We start from the raw sequence: 26,186 nt of genomic DNA on the forward strand, positions 1-26,186 counted from the left end.
CCAACACCCCCCGGCAGGGCATTCCCCAACCCCCTCACTGCCCTCACCGTGAGGAACCTCCTACCCAACATCCCCCGGCAGGGCATTCCCCAACCCCCTCACTGCCCTCACCGTGAGGAACCCCCTACCCAACATCCCCCGGCAGGGCATTCCCCAACCCCCTCACTGCCCTCACCGTGAGGAACCCCCTACCCAACATCCCCCGGCAGGGCATTCCCCAACCCCCTCACTGCCCTCACCGTGAGGAACCCCCTACCCAACACCCCCCGGCAGGGCATTCCCCAACCCCCTCACTGCCCTCACCGTGAGGAACCCCCTACCCAACATCCCCCGGCAGGGCATTCCCACACCTCCTCACTGCCCTCACCGTGAGGAACCCCCTACCCAACATCCCCCGGCAGGGCATTCCCCAACCCCCTCACTGCCCTCACCGTGAGGAACCCCCTACCCAACACCCCCGGCAGGGCATTCCCCAACCCCCTCACTGCCCTCACTGCCCTCACCGTGAGGAACCCCCTACCCAACATCCCCCGGCAGGGCATTCCCCAACCCCCTCACTGCCCTCACCGTGAGGAACCCCCTACCCAACATCCCCCGGCAGGGCATTCCCCAACCCCCTCACTGCCCTTACCGTGAGGAACCCCCTACCCAACATCCCCCGGCAGGGCATTCCCCAACCCCCTCACTGCCCTCACCGTGAGGAACCCCCTACCCAACATCCCCCGGCAGGGCATTCCCCAACCCCCTCACTGCCCTCACCGTGAGGAACCCCCTACCCAACATCCCCCGGCAGGGCATTCCCCAACCCCCTCACTGCCCTCACCGTGAGGAACCCCCTACCCAACACCCCCCGGCAGGGCATTCCCCAACCCCCTCACTGCCCTCACCGTGAGGAACCCCCTACCCAACATCCCCCGGCAGGGCATTCCCCAAACCCCTCACTGCCCTCACCGTGAGGAACCCCCTACCCAACATCCCCCAGTAGTTTAACCCTTCCATCCCCTTTACCAGTTTAGTTGCAGTCTCTGCACTCTCTCCAGCTCATTAATATCCTTCTTAAGGACTGGAGCCCAAAACTGCCCCCCATACTCACTGTCACTGCCCCCCCATACTCACTGTTACTGCCCCCCCATACTCACTGTTACTGCCCCCCATACTCACAGTCACTGCCCCCCATACTCACTGTTACTGCCCCCATACTCAGGGTGAGGCCTTACCAGGGACCTATAAAGGGGCAAAATTATGTTCTCATCCCTTGAGTCAATGCCCTGTTTATACAAGACAGCACTTTATTTGCTTTAGTAGCCACAGAATGACACTGCCTGGAATTAGACAACTTGTTATCAACAAAAACCCCCAGATCCTTCTCCATTAAGGATCCCCCCAACTCACTCCCATTCAGTGTATATTATATTATTATGCTATTACAAATGGAGAAGGCTTCACAAAGTGGGTGACATTGTTATTATGGGGGGGCTATAATCACCCTATAAGTTCCATGCAGGATGTGCCGCTTTGCTGGGAGATTTGACTGGGAAACTGGGCAGCAAACTGGGAAATGGGGTTCAATGTTGATAAGTGCAAAGTTCTGCCCTTTGGTAGGAATAATATAAATGTCAGTTACACACTAAGTGGCAGTGAGTAGGGGGGGTCGTTAAATGACAGTTCCAGGCGGCTCTGGAGATGCCAAACAACACCCTCCTTCCTACTGTACAACAGGTACACTTACCTGGGCCTAGAAATCAGCCAATCAAGAAGCCTAAAACCAGCAGTAGCTCTAAAGGACCTTCTCTGCCATCAGGAGACACCTGTACCCCCTTCAACAGTGTCATCCCCCCAATTCTTCTCTACAGCAGTGAAGTGTGGGGTCCAATCCCCTACCCAGACCCACCCAAATGGGACTCTAACAGGAATATTCCATCTGGAATTCTGCAAGCACCTCCTCCAGGTCCCCCCGAGCCCCCCAAACAGTGCCTGTCGGGCTGAGCTGGGCACATTCCCCTACTGTTTGCCATACAGCAGGGGGCGCTCTCATACTGGGCACCTACACACCCCCCCAAGCCCCCCAAACAGTGCCTGTCGGGCTGAGCTGGGCACATTCCCCTACTGTTTGCCATACAGCAGGGGGCGCTCTCATACTGGGCACCTACACACCCCCCCAAGCCCCCCAAACAGTGCCTGTCGGGCTGAGCTGGGCACATTCCCCTACTGTTTGCCATACAGCAGGGGGCACTCTCATACTGGGCACCTACACACCCCCCGGAGCCCCCCAAACAGTGCCTGTCGGGCTGAGCTGGGCACATTCCCCCTACTGTTTGCCATACAGCAGGGGGCGCTCTCATACTGGGCACACCTACACACCCCCCGGAGCCCCCCAAACAGTGCCTGTCGGGCTGAGCTGGGCAGATTCCCCTACTGTTTGCCATACAGAAGAGGGCGCTCTCATACTGGGCACACCTACACAACAGCAACCCCAGGACCTACCCCCATAAAGCCTTGTTGCACAATGAGACCCAGGGAAAGCCTTGTGCCCTGAAACAACTCATCAGTACCCTGCCCACCCAAGCCCCCCACCCACTGACTAAAGGCCAAGTAAAACAATCAATAAACCAGTCAAAAGAGCAATATACAGTGGCTTGCAAAAGTATTCAGCCCCCGTGAACTTTCCCACATTTTGTCACATTACAGCCACAAACATGAATCCATTTTATTGGAATTCCACGTGAAAGCCCAATACAAAGTGGGGTACACGGGAAAGCCCAATACAAAGTGGGGTACACGGGAAAGACCAATACAAAGTGGGGTACACGGGAAAGACCAATACAAAGTGGGGTACACGGGAAAGCCCAATACAAAGTGGGGTACACGGGAAAGACCAATACAAAGTGGGGTACACGGGAGAGACCAATACAAAGTGGGGTACACGGGAAAGCCCAATACAAAGTGGGGTACACGGGAAAGCCCAATACAAAGTGGGGTACACGGGAAAGCCCAATACAAAGTGGGGTACACGGGAAAGCCCAATACAAAGTGGGGTACACGGGAAAGCCCAATACAAAGTGGGGTACACGGGAAAGCCCAATACAAAGTGGGGTACACGGGAAAGCCCAATACAAAGTGGGGTACACGGGAAAGCCCAATACAAAGTGGGGTACACGGGAAAGCCCAATACAAAGTGGGGTACACGGGAAAGCCCAATACAAAGTGGGGTACACGTGAGAAGTGGAAGGAAAATCATACATGATTCCAAACATTTTTTACAAATAAATAAGTGCAAAGTGGGGTGTGCGTAATTATTCAGCCCCCCAATACTCTGTAGAACCCCCTTTTGCTGCAATTCCAGCTGCCAGGCTTTAGGGTATGTCTCTACCCGCTTTGCCCATCTACAGACTGAAACCCTTGCCCATTCTTCTTTGCAAAACAGCTCCAGCTCAGTCAGATTAGATGGTCAGCCTTTGGGAACAGCAGTTTTCAGATCTTGCCACAGATTCCCCATTGGATGTAGATCTGGGCTGTGATTGGGCCAGTCTAACACATGGATATGTTTAACCCATTGTTGCCCTGGCTTTATGTTTAGGGTCGTTGCCCTGCTGGAAGGGGAACCTCCGCCCCAGTCTCAAGTCTTTTGCAGACTCCAAGAGGTTTTCTTCCAAGATTGCCCTGTATTTGGCTCCATCCATCTTCCCACCAACTCTGAGCAGCTTCCCTGTCCCTGCTGAAGCCCCCCCAGAGCATGATGCTGCCCCCCCATATGTGACAGTGGGGATGGTGAGTTCAGAGTGATGTGCAGGGTTAGTTTTCCGCCACACATAGCGTTTTGCATTTTGGCCAAAAAGTTCCATTTTGGTCTCATCTGACCAGAGCCCCTTCTCCCACATGTTTGCCCCCCCCCCCCCCCCCCCCACGGCTTGTGGCAAACTGCAAACGGGACTTCTTATGGTTTTCTGGTAACAATGGCTTTCTTCTTGCCCCTCTCCCATAAAGGCCAACTTTGTGCAGTGCACGACTAATAGTTGTCGGACAGATTCCCCCCCCTGAGCTGTAGATCCCTGCAGCCCCCCCAGAGTCACCATGGGCCCCTTGGCTGCATTTCTGATCAGCGCTTGTTGGGCCTGTGAGTTTAGGGGGGGGCCGTGCCTGGGTAGGGTTACAGTTGTGCCATACTCCTGCCATTTCTGAATGATCGGTGGAACAGGGCTCCGTGGGAGGTTCAAGGCTTTGGGAATCTGTTTGTAGCCTAAGCCTGCTTTATATTTCTCAATAACTTTATCCCTGACCTGTCTGGTGTGTTCTTTGGGCTTCATGGTGTTGTTGCTCCCAATATTCCCTTAGCAACCTCTGAGGCCGTCACAGAGCAGCTGTATTTGTACTGACATTAGATTACACACAGGGGCACTCTATTTAGTCATTAGCACTCATCAGGCAATGTCTATGGGCAACTGACTGCACTCAGACCAAAGGGGGCTGAATAATTACGCACACCCCACTTTGCACTTATTTATTTGTAAAAAATGTTTGGAATCATGTCTGATTTTCCTTCCACTTCTCACGTGTACCCCACTTTGTATTGGGCTTTCCCGTGTACCCCACTTTGTATTGGGCTTTCCCGTGTACCCCACTTTGTATTGGGCTTTCCCGTGTACCCCACTTTGTATTGGTCTCTCCCGTGTACCCCACTTTGTATTGGGCTTTCCCGTGTACCCCACTTTGTATTGGGCTTTCCCGTGTACCCCACTTTGTATTGGTCTCTCCCGTGTACCCCACTTTGTATTGGGCTTTCCCGTGTACCCCACTTTGTATTGGTCTCTCCCGTGTACCCCACTTTGTATTGGTCTCTCCCGTGTACCCCACTTTGTATTGGTCTCTCCCGTGTACCCCACTTTGTATTTTTGTGGCTGTAATGTGACAAAATGTGGAAAAGTTCAAGGGGGCTGAATACTTTTGCAAGCCACTGTATCTGTGATTGGAGGGAAGAAATAGCAAACTCCCAGAAGCTTACGATCTACCAATCACTAGGGAGGGAATACAGACGGGCCCCATACCTGGAAAGGCTACAGAAGCCCAAAGACAGACAGATCCTGAGCCAGTACAGACTGAGTGCCCACAGCCTGGAGATTGAACTGGGTCGGCACCGACAGACCTACAGGCCCAGGGAGAGCCGGCTGTGCCAGCGATGTGACCAGGGGGCAGTAGGGGATGAGCCCCACTTCCTGCTACACTGCCCCAAATACTGAGAGACACCTACTGCCAGAGACCCAAATACTCAGCACTGAGAGACACCCACTGCCAGAGACCCAAATACTCAGCACTGAGAGACACCTACTGAGAGATAGAGTGAAACCATAGGGAGACCCTCCCAGTGCTGAGAGAGAGGAACCATAGAGGAACGAGAGAGAGAGAGAGAGAGAGAGAGAGAGAGATTAAAAACCATAGGTAGACCCTCCCAGTGCTGAGAGAGAGAGAGAGAGAGAGAGAGAGAGAGAGAGAGAGAGATTGAAACCATATGGAGACCCTCCCAGTGCTGAGAGAGAGGAACCAGAGAGAGAGAGAGAGAGAGAGAGATTGAAACCATATGGAGACCCTCCCAGTGCTGAGAGAGAGGAACCAGAGAGAGAGAGAGAGAGAGAGAGAGATTGAAACCATATGGAGACCCTCCCAGTGCTGAGAGAGAGGAACCAGAGAGAGAGAGAGAGAGAGAGAGATTGAAACCATATGGAGACCCTCCCAGTGCTGAGAGAGAGGAAGCACAGAGACAATATCCAAGGGATGGGCAGCATCAACATGGAAACCCATAGCAACCCACAGACCTGAGACTGTAATGCAAGAGAGGATACATTTGTCTGAGGCAGAGAATGTGCTTAAACACTTCATAAGAGAGAGACAGCCTAGAGAGAGTGCAAAAACACAATATACACTTATACACAAATACATATGACTTCATGACAGAGAGACAGTCAGTGCCATAACACAATACAGAGACAGTCACATTACGGAGGCAATTTGTGTCCTTGTTTGATTCAGACTCTTTATGTTCAAAGAAAACACTCGGCACATGCACGGAAACAGCAACTGCCCCAACTCTATTGAAATATTTTCTTTGCTCCATCTAAAAATACTCATGTGGCAGCAGCAGGGCGTGCCCCCAAAATAAACACCAACACGCAAACATTCCTCCCAGCGCTCACCTGGGCCGGCAACCAAAGGAGCAAGTCACCCGAGACTTCATGTGACCAACACTGATGGGGCAATAATTGCCCATTCTACTAGGTTATTATACAAGGGTTATATAGCGCTTCTATCTAGGACTCCCACAATGCACCATCCTGTCCTAGCCAATCACTGAAAGAAAAAGGACAGAGTATATGGTAGGGTCAAAAGGAAGAGGTTGGGGGGGAAAGGGAGGAAGCAAAGGTCACGGGAAAGGGAGGAAAAAGTTGGAAAAAAGGGAAAAAGAAGAGATCGGGGGAAGGGAAGAAGAACCTGGAAAAAAGGGAAGAAGAGAAGAAGAACAAGAAGAAGAAGAACAAGAAGAAGAAGAGGTCAGGGGGAAAGGGAAGAAGAAGGGAAGAAGAAGAGGTTGGGGGAAAAGGGAAGAAGAAGAGGTCGGGGGAAAAGGGAAGAAGAAGAGGTCGGGGGAAAAGGGAAAAAGAAGTTGGAAAAAAGGGAAGAAGAAGTTAGAAAAAAGGAAAAAGAAGAGATCGGGGGGAAAGGGAAGAAGAAGCTGGAAAAAAGGGAAGAAGAAGAAGAAGAGGTCGGGGAAAGGGAAAAAGAAGTAGGAAAAAAAGGGAAGAAGAAGAGTTCGGGAGGAAAAGCAAGAAGAAGAAAAGGTTGGGGGAAAGGGAAGAAGAAGTTGGAAAAAGGGAAAAAGAAGTTAGAAAAAAGGAAGAAGAAGAGATCAGGGGGAAAGGGAAGAAGAAGCTGGAAAGAAGGGAAGAAGAGAAGAAGAAGAGGTCGGGGAAAGGGAAAAAGAAGTAGGAAAAAAAGGGAAGAAGAAGAGTTCGGGAGGAAAAGCAAGAAGAAGAAAAGGTCGGGGGAAAGGGAAGAAGAAGAGGTTGGGGGAAAAGGGAAAAAAATTGGAAAAAAGGGAAGAAGAAGAAGAGGTCAGGGGGAAAGAGAAGAAGAAGGGAAGAAGAAGAAGTTGGGGAAAAGGGAAAAACAGAAGTAGAAGAAGAAGAGGATGGGGGAAAGGGAATAAGAAATTGGAAAAAGGGAAGAAGAAGAAGAAGAGGTCAGTGAAAGGGAAGAAGAAGTTGGAAAAAAGGGAAGAAGAGAAGGAGAGGTCAGGGGGAAAGGGAAGAAGAAAAGGTTGGGGGAAATGGGAATAAAGAGTTGGAAAAAAGGGAAAAAAGAGGTTGGGGGAGGGAAGAAGAAAAGGTCAGGGGGAAAAGGAAGAAGAAGTTGGAAAAAAAAGGGAAGAAGGGAAGAACAATTTGGGGGAAAGGGAAGAAGAGGAGTTCAGGAGGAAAGGGAAGAAGAAGTTGGAAAAAAGGGAAGAAGGAAAAGTTGGGGTGGGAAGGAAGAATTTTGGAAAAAAGGGAAGAAAGAGGTTGGGGGGAAGGGAAGAAGAAGTTGGAAAAATAAGGAAGAAGAAGTTGGAAAAGAGGGAAGAAGGGAAGAAGAGGTTGGGGGAAAGGGAAGAAGGAGAGGTTGGGGGAAGGGAAGAAGAAAAGGTCGGAGGGAAAGGGAAGAAGAAGAGGTTGGTGGAAAAGTGAAGTAGAGGTTGGGGGAAAGGGAAGATAAGGTCCAGTTAGGTTTTGCAGGTTAGGGTTGGGTACAGGTTAGACTCGGATGCAGGTTGAGGTTCTGTGGGTATGGGTTAGAGTTGGGTGCGGGTTAAGGTTTAGCAGGTTGGGTTGAGGTTCTGTGGGTATGGGGTTGGGAACAGATTGAGGTTCTGTGGGTATGGGGTTGGGTACAGGTTGAGGTTCTGTGGGTATGGGGTTGGGTACAGGTTGAGGTTCTGTGGGTATGGGTTGGGTACAGGTTGAGGTTCTGTGGGTATGGGGTTGGGTACAGGTTGAGGTTCTGTGGGTATGGGTTGGGTACAGGTTGAGGTTCTGTGGGTATGGGGTTGGGTACAGGTTGAGGTTCTGTGGGTATGGGGTTGGGTACAGGTTGAGGTTCTGTGGGTATGGGGTTGGGTACAGGTTGAGGTTCTATGGGTATGGGGTTGGGTACAGCTTGAGGTTCTGTGGGTATGGGGTTGGGTACAGGTTGAGGTTCTGTGGGTATGGGGTTGGGTACAGGTTGAGGTTCTATGGGTATGGGGTTGGGTACAGGTTAAGGTTCTGTGGGTATGGGGTTGGGTAACGGTTGAGGTTCTATGGGTATGGGGTTGGGTACAGGTTGAGGTTCTATGGGTATGGGGTTGGGTACAGGTTGAGGTTCTGTGGGTATGTGGTTGGGTACAGGTTGAGGTTCTATGGGTATGGGGTTGGGTACAGGTTGAGGTTCTGTGGGTATGGGTTGGGTACAGGTTGAGGTTCTGTGGGTATGGGGTTGGGTACAGGTTGAGGTTCTGTGGGTATGGGGTTGGGTACAGGTTGAGGTTCTGTGGGTATGGGGTTGGGTACAAGTTGAGGTTCTGTGGGTATGGGGTTGGGTACAGGTTGAGGTTCTGTGGGTATGGGGTTGGGTACAGGTTGAGGTTCTGTGGGTATGGGGTTGGGTACAGGTTGAGGTTCTGTGGGTATGGGTTGGGTACAAGTTGAGGTTCTGTGGGTATGGGGTTGGGTACAGGTTGAGGTTCTGTGGGTATGGGGTTGGGTACAGGTTGAGGTTCTGTGGGTATGGGTTGGGTACAAGTTGAGGTTCTGTGGGTATGGGGTTGGGTACAAGTTGAGGTTCTGTGGGTATGGGGTTGGGTACAGGTTGAGGTTCTGTGGGTATGGGGTTGGGTACAGTTGAGGTTCTGTGGGTATGGGGTTGGGTACAAGTTGAGGTTCTGTGGGTATGGGGTTGGGTACAGGTTGAGGTTCTGTGGGTATGGGGTTGGGTACAAGTTGAGGTTCTGTGGGTATGGGGTTGGGTACAGGTTGAGGTTCTGTGGGTATGGGGTTGGGTACAGGTTGAGGTTCTGTGGGTATGGGGTTGGGTACAGGTTGAGGTTCTGTGGGTATGGGTTGGGTACAAGTTGAGGTTCTGTGGGTATGGGGTTGGGTACAGGTTGAGGTTCTGTGGGTATGGGGTTGGGTACAGGTTGAGGTTCTGTGGGTATGGGTTGGGTACAAGTTGAGGTTCTGTGGGTATGGGGTTGGGTACAAGTTGAGGTTCTGTGGGTATGGGGTTGGGTACAGGTTGAGGTTCTGTGGGTATGGGGTTGGGTACAAGTTGAGGTTCTGTGGGTATGGGGTTGGGTACAAGTTGAGGTTCTGTGGGTATGGGGTTGGGTACAGGTTGAGGTTCTGTGGGTATGGGGTTGGGTACAAGTTGAGGTTCTGTGGGTATGGGGTTGGGTACAAGTTGAAGTTCTGTGGGTATGGGGTTGGGTACAGGTTGAGGTTCTGTGGGTATGGGGTTGGGTACAGGTTGAGGTTCTGTGGGTATGGGGTTGGGTACAGGTTGAGGTTTCCCCACCCGCACATCATTGGAGCACAAACAGCTAAAACAAGATGAGAGAGAAAGTTTGGGGAGAGAACCCCCAAGTACTAAATGGGTAGAACAGGATTCGAGGCAGTGGGGGCAGTGGGGGCAGTGGGGGCAGCAGCTTTACACATAAGGAAGATTAGTGCATTTAAGCCACAATGGTAGAAAGTGAAATAGGAAGAGATGCAGGAGACAGCTGGGGGCAAAAAGAACATGAATGCCCCCCCCCCCCAGTTATTTGCTAAATGAACAGAACCCGTCTGGCAGCAAATGTCAGGGGCAGAAATAGTCGGCGGGTCATGGTCTCCTGGAAGGGATTGTGGCAAAGAGACGGAACCTGACTCCGTAACAAAGGGACAAAGGAAACAAATATTCCCATTTACAAAACATGAAGCCCCGCCTTCTTTCTCTGCCCCGCCCCCCCCAGCACCTGCAAGTTCTGCCCTGCCCCAAGTCTTCCAGGCGTCTCCCCCAACAAGTCCTTCTGCCCCATCAGTTCCACCTTCAGAAAAACCACCACTTCCTTTAAGGGCCAGAGAGCCAACACCCAGCCTACTCTATTACTGCCCCCAGCCTACTCTATTACTGCCCCCAGCCTACTCTATTACTGCCCCCAGCCTACTCTATTACTGCCCCCAGCCTACTCTATTACTGCCCCCAGCCTACTCTATTACTGCCCCCAGACCCAACACCCAGCCTACTCTATTACTGCCCCCAGCCTACTCTATTACTGCCCCCAGACCCAACACCCAGCCTACTCTATTACTGCCCCCAGACCCAACACCCAGCCTACTCTATTACTGCCCCCAGCCTACTCTATTACTGCCCCCAGACCCAACACCCAGCCTACTCTATTACTGCCCCCAGCCTACTCTATTACTGCCCCCAGCCTACTCTATTACTGCCCCCAGACCCAACACCCAGCCTACTCTATTACTGCCCCCAGCCTACACTATTACTGCCCCCAGCCTACACTATTACTGCCCCCAGCCTACTCTATTACTGCCCCCAGCCTACTCTATTACTGCCCCCAGCCTATTCTATTACTGCCCCCCCAGACCCAACACCCAGCCTACTCTATTACTACCCCCAGCCTACTCTATTACTGCCTCCAGCCTACTCTATTACTGCCCCCAGCCTACTCTATTACTGCCCCCAGCCTACTCTATTACTGCCCCCAGCCTACTCTATTACTGCCCCCAGACCCAACACCCAGCCTACTATGTTACTCCCTGCATGAGCGCCATACTGCCATTCCATCCCCCCAGTCTCCTACTGCCCCATGTACCAACTCCCCCTGGCAGTGCCCAACGCCTGTCCCTATAGCGCCCCCCTCAAAGTGCCCCTGTGTGTGTATGGGCAGAACCACAGTGACCCGGTGGTATCTTTTAGGAAGTTCTGCAGAAAGTACCAAGTGCCCAGTCCTACTGTTCTGTTCAACTGAGCTCACACTCACAAGGGGAAAATGGTGCCCACTAGTGATGTTGTGCCCTGGGTACCCCTGGAACTATAGCGGGGTGACTGTTACCCCAATGTTTCTATATATCTGTAACCTTGTTATGGGCTAAGGGGGCCCAGCCTGAAGGCCAGTTAGGGGGGGATTTGGGGTGAGTGCTTATTTGTGCCCTGGGTACCCCTGGAACTATAGCGGGGTGACTGTTACCCCAATGTTTCTATATATCTGTAACCTTGTTATGGGCTAAGGGGGCCCAGCCTGAAGGCCAGTTAGGGGGGATTTGGGGTGAGTGCTTATTTGTGCCCTGGGTACCCCTGGAACTATAGCGGGGTGACTGTTACCCCAATGTTTCTATATATCTGTAACCTTGTTATGGGCTAAGGGGGCCCAGCCTGAAGGCCAGTTAGGGGGGGATTTGGGGTGAGTGCTTATTTGTGCCCTGGGTACCCCTGGAACTATAGCGGGGTGACTGTTACCCCAATGTTTCTATATATCTGTAACCTTGTTATGGGCTAAGGGGGCCCAGCCTGAAGGCCAGTTAGGGGGGATTTGGGGTGCTTATTTGTGCCCTGGGTACCCCTGGAACTATAGCGGGGTGACTGTTACCCCAATGTTTCTATATATCTGTAACCTTGTTATGGGCTAAGGGGGCCCAGCCTGAAGGCCAGTTAGGGGGAGATTTGGGGTGAGTGCTTATTTGTGCCCTGGGTACCCCTGGAACTATAGCGGGGTGACTGTTACCCCAATGTTTCTATATATCTGTAACCTTGTTATGGGCTAAGGGGGCCCAGCCTGAAGGCCAGTTAGGGGGGGATTTGGGGTGCTTATTTGTGCCCTGAGTACCCCTGGAACTATAGCGGGGTGACTGTTACCCCAATGTTTCTATATATCTGTAACCTTGTTATGGGCTAAGGGGGCCCAGCCTGAAGGCCAGTTAGGGGGGGATTTGGGGTGAGTGCTTATTTGTGCCCTGGGTACCCCTGGAACTATAGCGGGGTGACTGTTACCCCAATGTTTCTATATATCTGTAACCTTGTTATGGGCTAAGGGGGCCCAGCCTGAAGGCCAGTTAGGGGGGGATTTGGGGTGAGTGCTTATTTGTGCCCTGGGTACCCCTGGAACTATAGTGGGGTGACTGTTACCCCAATGTTTCTATATATCTGTAACCTTGTTATGGGCTAAGGGGGCCCAGCCTGAAGGCCAGTTAGGGGGGGATTTGGGGTGAGTGCTTATTTGTGCCCTGGGTACCCCTGGAACTATAGCAGGGTGACTGTTACCCCAATGTTTCTATATATCTGTAACCTTGTTATGGGCTAAGGGGGCCCAGTCTGAAGGCCAGTTAGGGGGGATTTGGGGTGAGTGCTTATTTGTGCCCTGGGTACCCCTGGAACTATAGCGGGGTGACTGTTACCCCAATGTTTCTATATATCTGTAACCTTGTTATGGGCTAAGGGGGCCCAGCCTGAAGGCCAGTTAGGGGGGGATTTGGGGTGAGTGCTTATTTGTGCCCTGGGTACCCCTGGAACTATAGCGGGGTGACTGTTACCCCAATGTTTCTATATATCTGTAACCTTGTTATGGGCTAAGGGGGCCCAGCCTGAAGGCCAGTTAGGGGGGGATTTGGGGTGCTTATTTGTGCCCTGGGTACCCCTGGAACTATAGTGGGGTGACTGTTACCCCAATGTTTCTATATATCTGTAACCTTGTTATGGGCTAAGGGGGCCCAGCCTGAAGGCCAGTTAGGGGGGGATTTGGGGTGAGTGCTTATTTGTGCCCTGGGTACCCCTGGAACTATAGCGGGGTGACTGTTACCCCAATGTTTCTATATATCTGTAACCTTGTTATGGGCTAAGGGGGCCCAGCCTGAAGGCCAGTTAGGGGGGGATTTGGGGTGAGTGCTTATTTGTGCCCTGGGTACCCCTGGAACTATAGCGGGGTGACTGTTACCCCAATGTTTCTATATATCTGTAACCTTGTTATGGGCTAAGGGGGCCCAGTCTGAAGGCCAGTTAGGGGGGGATTTGGGGTGAGTGCTTATTTGTGCCCTGGGTACCCCTGGAACTATAGTGGGGTGACTGTTACCCCAATGTTTCTATATATCTGTAACCTTGTTATGGGCTAAGGGGGCCCAGCCTGAAGGCCAGTTAGGGGGGGATTTGGGGTGCTTATTTGTGCCCTGGGTACCCCTGGAACTATAGCAGGGTGACTGTTACCCCAATGTTTCTATATATCTGTAACCTTGTTATGGGCTAAGGGGACCCAGCCTGAAGGCCAGTTAGGGGGGGATTTGGGGTGCTTATTTGTGCCCTGGGTACCCCTGGAACTATAGTGGGGTGACTGTTACCCCAATGTTTCTATATATCTGTAACCTTGTTATGGGCTAAGGGGGCCCAGCCTGAAGGCCAGTTAGGGGGAGATTTGGGGTGAGTGCTTATTTGTGCCCTGGGTACCCCTGGAACTATAGCGGGGTGACTGTTACCCCAATGTTTCTATATATCTGTAACCTTGTTATGGGCTAAGGGGGCCCAGCCTGAAGGCCAGTTAGGGGGGGATTTGGGGTGAGTGCTTATTTGTGCCCTGGGTACCCCTGGAACTATAGCGGGGTGACTGTTACCCCAATGTTTCTATATATCTGTAACCTTGTTATGGGCTAAGGGGGCCCAGCCTGAAGGCCAGTTAGGGAGGGATTTGGGGTGAGTGCTTATTTGTGCCCTGGGTACCCCTGGAACTATAGCGGGGTGACTGTTACCCCAATGTTTCTATATATCTGTAACTTCTCTCTTTTGGACCCCCCACTAGTTAACCCTTCAAGGATCAAGCCACAGATGCAGCCACATTAAGTGGGAGCCACATCACTTCCTGGGGGCCCATCACGTGACTGGGGCAGTTCTGGTCCGGGCCCCACAGGGAGAGAATTATTAAATGTGATTTCTGGCCGAGGAACTGATGATCTTGGTAAATGTCCCCCCAAAATATAAAGGTACCGATGGATCCAGATCTGCTGGCCGGAACCAGGACCCTAATGGCTCATTGCACAATCCCTGAGTCACCCTCCCCTAACGACACTAACGAGCAAAGTATTTCTAGGAGTTTCCTGAATTATCATCATCATATTCTGTCCCAATGCTCCCCAATATGCTCATCCCAACAACTAGGGGACACGGGGCCCCCAGGAGCCCATCATCACTCAGTTGGGTTTGGGTTGGTCAGCAAAGCAAGTGTAGGATGTGGGTCCCAGAAACCCAACCAAGGGACACGGGGCCCCCAGGAGCCCATCATCACTCAGTTGGGTTTGGGTTGTCAGCAAAGCAAGTGTAGGATGTGGGTCCCAGAAACCCAACCAAGGGACACGGGGCCCCCCATAGCAACCCCAGAGCTCACTCCAACCAAGAAATACAACGGGGGGCAGAAATTTCCTGTAGGGTCCGAGTGGCTCCCAACGGGCCCCTGTCTGAGAAATTTCCCATTAGCAAAGCATGTTGCAGTCCCATCACAAGTGGGCCCCGGATACCAGGTTCCCTGGGAGGCCCAGTCCGACCCATCTCAGTTGTGGATCATGGGACAGAAACAAGTGCACCAATCAGGACCCCCCTGTGCTACATGGTATTAACCCTCTCAGTGAGGGTAAAGGGACAGAGGGTGAGCGCATCACACAGCCATAAGCACTTGCCCCAGTACCAGCACCAGCATAACCAGCAGTACCAGTACCAGCACAGGCAGCAGTACCAGCACCAGCACAGGCAGCAGTACCAGCACCAGCATAACCAGCAGTACCAGTACCAGCATAACCAGCAGTACCAGCACCAGCACAGGCAGCAGTACCAGTACCAGCACAGGCAGCAGTACCAGCACCAGCATAACCAGCAGTACCAGTACCAGCACAGGCAGCAGTACCAGCACCAGCACAGGCAGCAGTACCAGCACCAGCATAACCAGCAGTACCAGTACCAGCACAGGCAGCAGTACCAGCACCAGCATAACCAGCAGTACCAGTACCAGCACAGGCAGCAGTACCAGCACCAGCATAACCAGCAGTACCAGTACCAGCACAGGCAGCAATACCAGTACCAGCACAGGCAGCAATACCAGTACCAGCATAACCAGCAGTACCAGTACCAGCACAGGCAGCAGTACCAGCACCAGCATAACCAGCAGTACCAGCACCAGCACAGGCAGCAGTACCAGCACCAGCATAACCAGCAGTACCAGTACCAGCACAGGCAGCAGTACCAGCACCAGCATAACCAGCAGTACCAGCACCAGCATAACCAGCAGTACCAGTACCAGCACAGGCAGCAGTACCAGCACCAGCACAGGCAGCAGTACCAGCACCAGCATAACCAGCAGTACCAGTACCAGCACAGGCAGCAGTACCAGCACCAGCATAACCAGCAGTACCAGCACCAGCACAGGCAGCAGTACCAGCACCAGCATAACCAGCAGTACCAGTACCAGCACAGGCAGCAGTACCAGCACCAGCATAACCAGCAGTACCAGCACCAGCATAACCAGCAGTACCAGTACCAGCACAGGCAGCAGTACCAGCACCAGCATAACCAGCAGTACCAGTACCAGCACAGGCAGCAATACCAGTACCAGCACAGGCAGCAATACCAGTACCAGCACAGGCAGCAATACCAGTACCAGCACAGGCAGCAGTACCAGCACCAGCACAGGCAGCAGTACCAGCACAGGCAGCAGTACCAGTACCAGTACCAGCACAGGCAGCAGTACCAGTACCAGTACCAGCACAGGCAGCAGTACCAGTACCAGCACAGGCAGCAGTACCAGTACCAGCACAGGCAGCAGTACCAGTACCAGTACCAGTACCAGCACAGGCAGCAGTACCAGTACCAGCACAGGCAGCAGTACCAGTACCAGTACCAGCACAGGCAGCAGTACCAGTACCAGCACAGGCAGCAGTACCAGTACCAGCACAGGCAGCAGTACCAGCACCATCACAGGCAGCAGTACCAGCACCATCACAGGCAGCAGTACCAGCACAGGCAGCAGTACCAGTACCAGCACAGGCAGCAGTACCAGCACCATCACAGGCAGCAGTACCAGCACAGGCAGCAGTACCAGTACCAGCACAACCAGCAGTACCAGTACCAGCACAGGCAGCAATACCAGTACCAGCACAGGCAGCAGTACCAGTACCAGCACAGGCAGCAGTACCAGTACCAGCACAGGCAGCAATACCAGTACCAGCACAGGCAGCAGTACCAGTACCAGTACCAGTACCAGCACAGGCAGCAGTACCAGTACCAGCACAGGCAGCAATACCAGTACCAGCACAGGCAGCAGTACCAGTACCAGTACCAGTACCAGCACAGGCAGCAGTACCAGCACAGGCAGCAGTACCAGTACCAGCACAACCAGCAGTACCAGTACCAGCACAGGCAGCAATACCAGTACCAGCACAGGCAGCAGTACCAGTACCAGTACCAGTACCATCACAGGCAGCAGTACCAGCACAGGCAGCAGTACCAGTACCAGCACAACCAGCAGTACCAGTACCAGCACAGGCAGCAATACCAGTACCAGCACAGGCAGCAGTACCAGTACCAGCACAGGCAGCAGTACCAGTACCAGCACAGGCAGCAATACCAGTACCAGCACAGGCAGCAGTACCAGTACCAGTACCAGTACCAGCACAGGCAGCAGTACCAGTACCAGCACAGGCAGCAGTACCAGTACCAGTACCAGTACCAGCACAGGCAGCAGTACCAGTACCAGCACAGGCAGCAGTACCAGTACCAGTACCAGCACAGGCAGCAGTACCAGTACCAGTACCAGCACAGGCAGCAGTACCAGTACCAGTACCAGTACCAGCACAGGCAGCAGTACCAGTACCAGTACCAGCACAGGCAGCAGTACCAGTAGCGGCAGCAGAAACACCTGTAGTTACACATGGAGCCGTTTCCCCAATAGACAAGACACGGTTCCGCTCAAATAAATAAAGAGGAGGAGTCAGGGTAAGGGGGAGGAGTCAGGGTAAGGGGGAGGAGTCAGGGTGTGGGTCAGAGTCAACTCTCCATTCCCCGCCGGACTCTGCCAGTGAATCCAGATATAACCCCCCCACCCCCCACTTTTATTCTGGGTTTAATACAAACAGCGTGAGAAAAGCCTTCAGGAAACACCCCAATATACCTCCAGGCACCCCAATATACCCCCAGGCAATCTTATTTATTTATTGGATAAATAAGAAACTAATGGCATTTTGGTGCCACTTTTTATGCCCAGAACCAGTTTGGGCCCAGCTAGAACATTATGTTTATTATGGAGAGCATCCCCGCCTGTTCCTCTGTATCTCAGTGGCCCAAAGCCATTAATGCTAGATAAGAAACAAATAAAACTTCAAAGCCATCAGGTCTGCGCACATTGTCTATAAGTCACCCCCATACGGCACTGAAAGCTCTTTTGCACTAATTATGTGTCTCTCGTGTTTAATGCAATGTGCCTTCTAATAGCTGCTGTTACTCGTGCAAGCTTGCACAGGGACCATTTTAGTGTTAAAGTCAATGATTTAGTCTGCATTAAATCTTGAGGATTGTTTTTGGTGCCATGGCAAAAGACTAATGAATAGTGTAGGAACCCATAGGGTTAAGGACCATGTTTGGTGCCACCCTGCTCTACAGGAGTAACTATCTAACTGGTCCTCGTTCATGTTGTCCCAGTCCCCGACTTTCTCTAGAGAAGATGGTGACTCCAGGGCAATAAGGCTTTACTGGGGCCTTGTTCTGATCCCAGGCTCAGTGACCTATTCCTGAGACACAGAGGAAGCCACACCCTCCTGCTAAACACTGTATGAGAGTGCAAGGGGTGTGGCCAACCCAATAAGGCATAAGTACATGGGTCTCTCATACCCCCAACTGTCCCGCTTTCTATAGCGCGTCCCGCTGTCCCGGATAGTTCCCTGCATGTAATAGATTACAGAAATGCGGCACATTCATAGAAGGATCCGTGACAGCGGGATGAGCGCTCCGACTCCATGCGCTGCTTCTCTCCTGTGGCTCCTTCGCCGGCGGTCCCTGCCCCTTTTATAAGGTTGCGCCCGTGCGTAATGACGTCACACGTACCCAGGGGGCGCAACCTTATAAAAGGGCCAGGGACCGCCGGCGAAGGAGCCGCAGGAGAGAAGCAGCGGAAGGAGTCGGAGCGCGTATGGGGCCTCTGTGTATGGGGGGGGCCTCTGTGTATGGGGGGGGCCTCTGTGTATGGGGGGGCCTCTGTGTATGGGGGGCTCTGTGTATGGGGGGCCTCTGTGTATGGGGGGGCCTCTGTGTATGGGGGGGCCTCTGTGTATGGGGGGGCCTCTGTGTATGGGGGGCCTCTGTGTATGGGGGGCCTCTGTGTATGGGGGGGGCCTCTGTGTATGGGGGGGCCTCTGTGTATGGGGGGGGCCTCTGTGTATGGGGGGGGGGGGGGCCTCTGTGTATGGGGGGGCCTCTGTGTATGGGGGGGCCTCTGTGTATGGGGGGCCTCTGTGTATGGGGGGGCCTCTGTGTATGGGGGGGGCCTCTGTGTATGGGGGGGCCTCTGTGTATGGGGGGGCCTCTGTGTATGGGGGGGCCTCTGTGTATGGGGGGGCCTCTGTGTATGGGGGGGCCTCTGTGTATGGGGGGCCTCTGTGTATGGGGGGGCCTCTGTGTATGGGGGGGGCCTCTGTGTATGGGGGGGGCCTCTGTGTATGGGGGGGCCTCTGTGTATGGGGGGGCCTCTGTGTATGGGGGGGCCTCTGTGTATGGGGGGGGCCTCTGTGTATGGGGGGGGCCTCTGTGTATGGGGGGGGCCTCTGTGTATGGGGAGGGCCTCTGTGTATGGGGGGGCCTCTGTGTATGGGGGGGCCTCTGTGTATGGGGGGGCCTCTGTGTATGGGGGGGCCTCTGTGTATGGGGGGGCCTCTGTGTTTGGGGGGGGCACTGTGTATGGTGGGCACTGTGTATGGTGGGCACTGTGTATGGGGGGCACTGTGTATAAAGGGTACTGTGTATGGGGGGCTCTGTGTATAAAGGGTACTGTGTATGGGGGTACTGTATATGGGGGGGCACTGTGTATAAAGGGTACTGTGTATGGGGGGCTCTGTGTATAAAGGGTACTGTGTATGGGGGTACTGTATATGGGGGGGCTCTGTGTATGAAGGGCACTGTGTATAAAGGGTACTGTGTATGGGGGTACTGTATATGGGGGGGCTCTGTGTATAAAAGGTACTGTATATAAAGGGTACTGTGTATGGGGGGTACTGTATATGGGGGGCACTGTATATGGGGGGCACTGTGTATAAAGGGTACTGTATATAAAGGGTAATGTATATGGGGGGCTCTGTGTATAAAGGGTACTGTGTATGGGGGGTAATGTATATGGGGGGGCTCTGTGTATAAAGGGTACTGTACATGGGGGGCTCTGTGTATGAAGGGCACTGTGTATGGGGGGTAATGTATATGGGGGGGCTCTGTGTATAAAGGGTACTGTGTATGGGGGGTAATGTATATGGGGGGGCTCTGTGTATAAAGGGTACTGTATATAAAGGGTACTGTGTATGGGGGGTACTGTATATGGGGGGCACTGTATATGGGGGGCACTGTGTATAAAGGGTACTGTATATAAAGGGTAATGTATATGGGGGTGCTCTGTGTATAAAGGGTACTGTGTATGGGGGGTAATGTATATGGGGGGGCTCTGTGTATAAAGGGTACTGTACATGGGGGGCTCTGTGTATGAAGGGCACTGTGTATGGGGGGTAATGTATATGGGGGTGCTCTGTGTATAAAGGGTACTGTGTATGGGGGGTAATGTATATGGGGGGGCTCTGTGTATAAAGGGTACTGTGTATGGGGGGTAATGTATATGGGGGGGCTCTGTGTATAAAGGGTACTGTACATGGGGGGCTCTGTGTATGAAGGGCACTGTGTATGGGGGGGGCTCTGTGGGCTTCCTTAGGTAGTACAGCAGCGTTTTTCAACCGCTGTTCCGCGGCACACTAGTGTGCCGTAGGCAGGGCCGCAATTTTTACTTTCAAAGGGGGCCCGGCGATGCTACAGTCTTTCTTAGTAGCTCGGGCCCCCTTTAATAAAATCCGGGCCCTGTCATTGGTTGCGCCCCGTGTGTACGGGTGACGTCAGTACGCACGGGGCGCAACGTTATAAAAGGGCCTGTGTGCGGTCGCGTGTAGGCAGAAGTGCAGAGGCGGCGCACGTGAGGGGAAGATGCTGCTGAAGCCGCCGGAGAGTAAAATGCTGCTGGGCACCAATGTATTAGGGGGGGCCACGGGGCACACTGACTTATGGGGGCACTGCTGCTGGGCACCAATGTACTAGGGGGGCTGGCTCTTGGCACCAATGTACTAGGGGGGCACTGCTCTTGGCACCAATGTACTAGGGGGGCTGGCTCTTGGCACCAATGTACTAGGGGGGCACTGCTGCTGGGCACCAATGTACTAGGGGGGCACTGCTCTTGGCACCAATGTATTAGGGGGGCTGGCTCTTGGCACCAATGTACTAGGGGGCACTGCTCTTGGCACCAATGTACTAGGGGGGCACTGCTCTTGGCACCAATGTACTAGGGGGGCACTGCTCTTGGCACCAATGTACTAGGGGGGCACTGCTCTTGGCACCAATGTACTAGGGGGGCACTGCTCTTGGCACCAATGTACTAGGGGGGCACTGCTCTTGGCACCAATGTACTAGGGGGGCACTGCTCTTGGCACCAATGTACTAGGGGGGCACTGCTGCTGGGCACCAATGTACTAGGGGGGTACTGCTGCTGGGCACCAATGTACTAGGGGGGCACTGCTCTTGGCACCAATGTACTAGGGGGGCACTGCTGCTGGGCACCAATGTACTAGGGGGGCACTGCTCTTGGCACCAATGTACTAGGGGGGCACTGCTGCTGGGCACCAGTGTACTAGGGGGGCACTGCTCTTGGCACCAATGTACTAGGGGGGCACTGCTGCTGGGCACCAATGTACTAGGGGGGCACTGCTCTTGGCACCAATGTACTAGGGGGGCACTGCTCTTGGCACCAATGTACTAGGGGGGCACTGCTGCTGGGCACCAATGTACTAGGGGGGCACTGCTCTTGGCACCAATGTACTAGGGGGCACTGCTCTTGGCACCAATGTACTAGGGGGGCACTGCTGCTGGGCACCAATGTACTAGGGGGGCACTGCTCTTGGCACCAATGTACTAGGGGGGCACTGCTGCTGGGCACCAATGTACTAGGGGGGCACTGCTGCTGGGCACCAATGTACTAGGGGGGCACTGCTCTTGGCACCAATGTACTAGGGGGCACTGCTGCTGGGCACCAATGTACTAGGGGGGCACTGCTGCTGGGCACCAATGTACTAGGGGGGCACTGCTCTTGGCACCAATGTACTAGGGGGGCACTGCTGCTGGGCACCAATGTACTAGGGGGGCACTGCTGCTGGGCACCAGTGTACTAGGGGGGCACTGCTGCTGGGCACCAATGTACTAGGGGGGCACTGCTCTTGGCACCAATGTACTAGGGGGGCACTGCTCTTGGCACCAGTGTACTAGGGGGGCACTGCTGCTGGGCACAGAGTTAAATTTTTTAACATTTTCTAATGGTGGTGTGCCTCGTGATTTTTTTCATGAAACAAGTGTGCCTTTGCCCAAAAAAGGTTGAAAAACACTGTAGTACAGTATGAGGGTATAGCACATTTGCATCTGATCCCGCCATTTCATCTATATAAAACGAGTATTTTTAGAAAAAAATGGGGTGTGTTAATTGGGGCGTGGTCACAAAAGTGGGCGTGGCCAAATCTTTTTGTCCCTCTTTTTGTTTTTCAAATGTTGGGAGGTATGTTAAAACTTACAGGTACCCCTAAAGCTTACAGTCACCCCAATAAAACCCCAGGCACCCCTATAACTTATAGGCACCCCAATATACCCCCAGGCACCCCTATAACTTACAGGTACCCCAATAAGCCACTCTGCTGTGGAACCCTGGTTTATTCAGAGCATTATTCCTATCACTAAGCAATCTGCCAACTTGCTGTGCCCCGGCCGAGCCTGCCCCCTACTGTACCCCCACCCAGGGGCACCCAGGTCCCAGGCACAGCCATGCCCATACCCAAGGGGCCAACCGGCCACAACTGCCCCAAGCATGAATCTCTCCTCACTGAGATGCTAGTGCCCAGGTTGCACCTCCCTTACTACCCCAAATGCCCCTCCAGTAGGTTGGTACCAAGGGCAGAGGGAAGAAACCAAATCCATAACAATTCCCATTGCAAACATTATACCCTTATACCCCTCACCCTCTCAGAGAGCTGCTACCCCAAACATGAAACCCCCCAGTATCAGCAGCTGGTACCCACCGACCCCCAAACATGATACCCCCCCAGTATCAGCAGCTGGTACCCACCGACCCCCAAACATGATACCCCCCCAGTATCAGCAGCTGGTACCCACCGACCCCCAAACATGATACCCCCCCAGTATCAGCAGCTGGTACCCACTCACCCCCAAACATGATACCCCCCAGTATCAGCAGCTGGTACCCACCGACCCCCAAACATGAAACCCCCCCAGTATCAGCAGCTGGTACCCACCGACCCCCAAACATGAAACCCCCCCCAGTATCAGCAACTGGTACCCACCGACCCCCAACATGATACCCCCCCAGTATCAGCAACTGGTACCCACCGACCCCCAAACATGATACCCCCCCAGTATCAGCAGCTGGTACCCACCGACCCCCAAACATGATACCCCCCCAGTATCAGCAGCTGGTACCCACTCACCCCCAAACATGAAACCCCCCAGTATCAGCAGCTGGTACCCACTCACCCCAAACATGATACCCCCCCAGTATCAGCAGCTGGTACCCACTCACCCCCAAACATGATACCCCCCAGTATCAGCAGCTGGTACCCACCGACCCCCAAACATGATACCCCCCCAGTATCAGCAGCTGGTACCCACTCACCCCCAAACATGATACCCCCCCAGTATCAGCAGCTGGTACCCACCGACCCCCAAACATGATACCCCCCCAGTATCAGCAGCTGGTACCCACCGACCCCCCAAACATGAAACCCCCCCAGTATCAGCAGCTGGTACCCACCGACCCCCAAACATGAAACCCCCCCCAGTATCAGCAACTGGTACCCACCGACCCCCAAACATGATACCCCCCAGTATCAGCAGCTGGTACCCACCGACCCCCAAACATGATACCCCCCAGTATCAGCAGCTGGTACCCCACCGACCCCCAAACATGATACCCCCCAGTATCAGCAGCTGGTACCCACCAACCCCAAACATGATACCCCCAGTATCAGCAGCTGGTACCCACTCACCCCCAAACATGATACCCCCCAGTATCAGCAGCTGGTACCCACCGACCCCCAAACATGAAACCCCCCCAGTATCAGCAGCTGGTACCCACCGACCCCCAAACATGATACCCCCCCAGTATCAGCAGCTGGTACCCACCGACCCCCAACATGATACCCCCCAGTATCAGCAGCTGGTACCCACCGACCCCCAAACATGATACCCCCCAGTATCAGCAGCTGGTACCCACTCACCCCCAAACATGATACCCCCCCAGTATCAGCAGCTGGTACCCACCGACCCCCAAACATGATACCCCCCAGTATCAGCAGCTGGTACCCACCGACCCCCAAACATGAAACCCCCCCAGTATCAGCAGCTGGTACCCACTCACCCCCAAACATGATACCCCCCAGTATCAGCAGCTGGTACCCCACCGACCCCAAACATGATACCCCCAGTATCAGCAGCTGGTACCCACTCACCCCCAAACATGATACCCCCCCAGTATCAGCAGCTGGTACCCACTCACCCCCAAACATGAAACCCCCCAGTATCAGCAGCTGGTACCCACTCACCCCCAAACATGATACCCCCCAGTATCAGCAACTGGTACCCACCGACCCCCAAACATGAAACCCCCCCAGTATCAGCAACTGGTACACCACCGACCCCCAAACATGAAACCCCCCAGTATCAGCAACTGGTACCCACTCACCCCCAAACATGATACCCCCCCAGTATCAGAAGTGGTACCCACTCACTCCCAAACATGATACCCCCAGTATCAGCAACTGGTACCCACTCACCCCCAAACATGATACCCCCCAGTATCAGCAGCTGGTACCCACTCACCCCCAAACATGATACCCCCCCAGTATCAGCAGCTGGTACCCACTCACCCCCAAACATGATACCCCCCCAGTATCAGCAAACTGGTACCCACTCACCCCCAAACATGATACCCCCCCAGTATCAGCAGCTGGTACCCACTCACCCCCAAACATGATACCCCCCAGTATCAGCAGCTGGTACCCACTCACCCCCAAACATGAAACCCCCCCAGTATCAGCAGCTGGCACCCACTCACCCCCAAACATGATACCCCCCCAAGTATCAACAGCTGGTACCCCCTAATCCCATGCATGACCCCCCCCCAGCATACTGACTGAACCTCACCCCTTAATATCTCAGGAAGGACTGCCCCACCAATACCACATCATCCCCTGCACTGGTGGATCCCACAGACCTATTGGCTGACCCATAGGGATACACAGGGCTGTTTGATAGCAGTGCAGTCTGCGGCAGGAATCTCAGTGACTTTACTATATATATATATATATATATATATATATATATATATATATATATATATATATATATATATGGATATAATGAGTTAAAGGCTGGGGTGGGGGCCCCCGGCACACGTTAGCAGCTAGAGGTAGGGCCCCCCCATAATGGCTATAAGGTCCCACAGGCACCCCCAGTGCTGGCAGCTGGGCTCCTCCATCTCCAGGGAAAGCCACTTACCTACAATGGGCACCAACTGTCTCTCTCTCTCTTTCCTGGACAGCACTCTAATGGCAAGTGGATAATGTGGTCTCTCAGGGGTATGAGAAATGCATGTCTCTCCCACACTCTCAGTCTCGCTGAAGATAAGGCTTGTGTCCTCCCAAGAACCAGCAGTCTCTAGGCTGTCAGTCTAAAGCCCAAATGTCTTTTCATTATTAATTGTCTCGGGCCAGAGATGTCACATCCGAGTCCAATCTCTCCCCAGCTGTCTCTCTCTGTAGGTAATAGGATGTCTCTCCCTGTCTGTGGGCTCTTTCTCCACAGCTTGTCTCTGTAGGTAATAGGATGTCTCTCCCTGTCTGTGGGCTCTCTCTCCCCAGCTGTCTCTCTCTGTATGAGGCTGTCAGTGTGAGTGAGAATCTCTCTGAGCAGCACCTGTGTCAGTGGGCGGGGCCTCACTCACCTGAACCCTCATTTCTATATATAAATATACAGGCCCTGCTGTCTCTTCCCATTCATTATGTCTCTCCCTGGGCTGCTGTGGGTGTCTCTTATTATTCCTAATTATATTCTTGGTATGACGAGTTCTACAGGAAAGATCCGACTATAAAGCTCCCTATCTAATGGCAACTTGTCCGGAAGTCTGTAGGGCTCCCCTGCCCCCCTGTACCCCAACCCTATCTGCCTCCCCTCCCCCTGTACCCCAACCCTATCTGCCTCCCCTGCCCCCCCTGTACCCCAACCCTATCTGCCTCCTCTCCCCCTGCCCCCCTGTACCCCAACCCTATCTGCCTCCCCTGCCCCCCTGTACCCCAACCCTATCTGCCTCCCCTGCCCCCCTGTACCCCAACCCTATCTGCCTCCCCTGCCCTCCTGTACCCCAACCCTATCTGCCTCCCCTGCCCCCTGTACCCCAACCCTATCTGCCTCCCCTGCCCCCTGTACCCCAACCCTATCTGCCTCCTCTCCCCCTGCCCCCCTGTACCCCAACGCTATCTGCCTCCCCTGCCCCCTGTACCCCAACCCTATCTGCCTCCCCTGCCCCCTGTACCCCAACCCTATCTGCCTCCCCTGCCCCCCTGTACCTCAACCCTATCTGCCTCCTCTCCCCCTGCCCCCCTGTACCCCAACGCTATCTGCCTCCCCTGCCCCCCTGTACCCCAATCCTATCTGCCTCCTCTTCCCCCCCTTTACCCCAACCCTATCTGCCTCCCCTGTACCCCAACCCTATCTGCCTCCTCTGCCCCCTGTACCTCAACCCTATCTGCCTCCCCTGCCCCCCCTGTACCCCAACCCTATCTGCCTCCCCTGCCCCCCCTGTACCCCAACCC

At 53.7% G+C, this 26,186-nt stretch overlaps 1 protein-coding gene across 1 annotated transcript in view; it reads right to left on the reverse strand.

Annotated features, from left to right (window-relative positions):
* The window catches only part of LOC100489883 (FH2 domain-containing protein 1), a 35,289-nt gene extending 9,968 nt beyond the window's left edge, over window positions 1–25,321 (reverse strand). Inside the window, exon 1 of the mRNA XM_031897454.1 lies at window positions 24,874–25,321. The gene's annotated coding sequence lies outside the window, so the exon portion shown is untranslated. The remainder of the gene's footprint in view (window positions 1–24,873) is intronic.
* Window positions 25,322–26,186: the final 865 nt, after the last annotated feature.

The sequence above is a fragment of the Xenopus tropicalis genome, chromosome 2, assembly GCF_000004195.4.
Source record: "Xenopus tropicalis strain Nigerian chromosome 2, UCB_Xtro_10.0, whole genome shotgun sequence".
NCBI classification, from domain to species: domain Eukaryota; kingdom Metazoa; phylum Chordata; class Amphibia; order Anura; family Pipidae; genus Xenopus; species Xenopus tropicalis.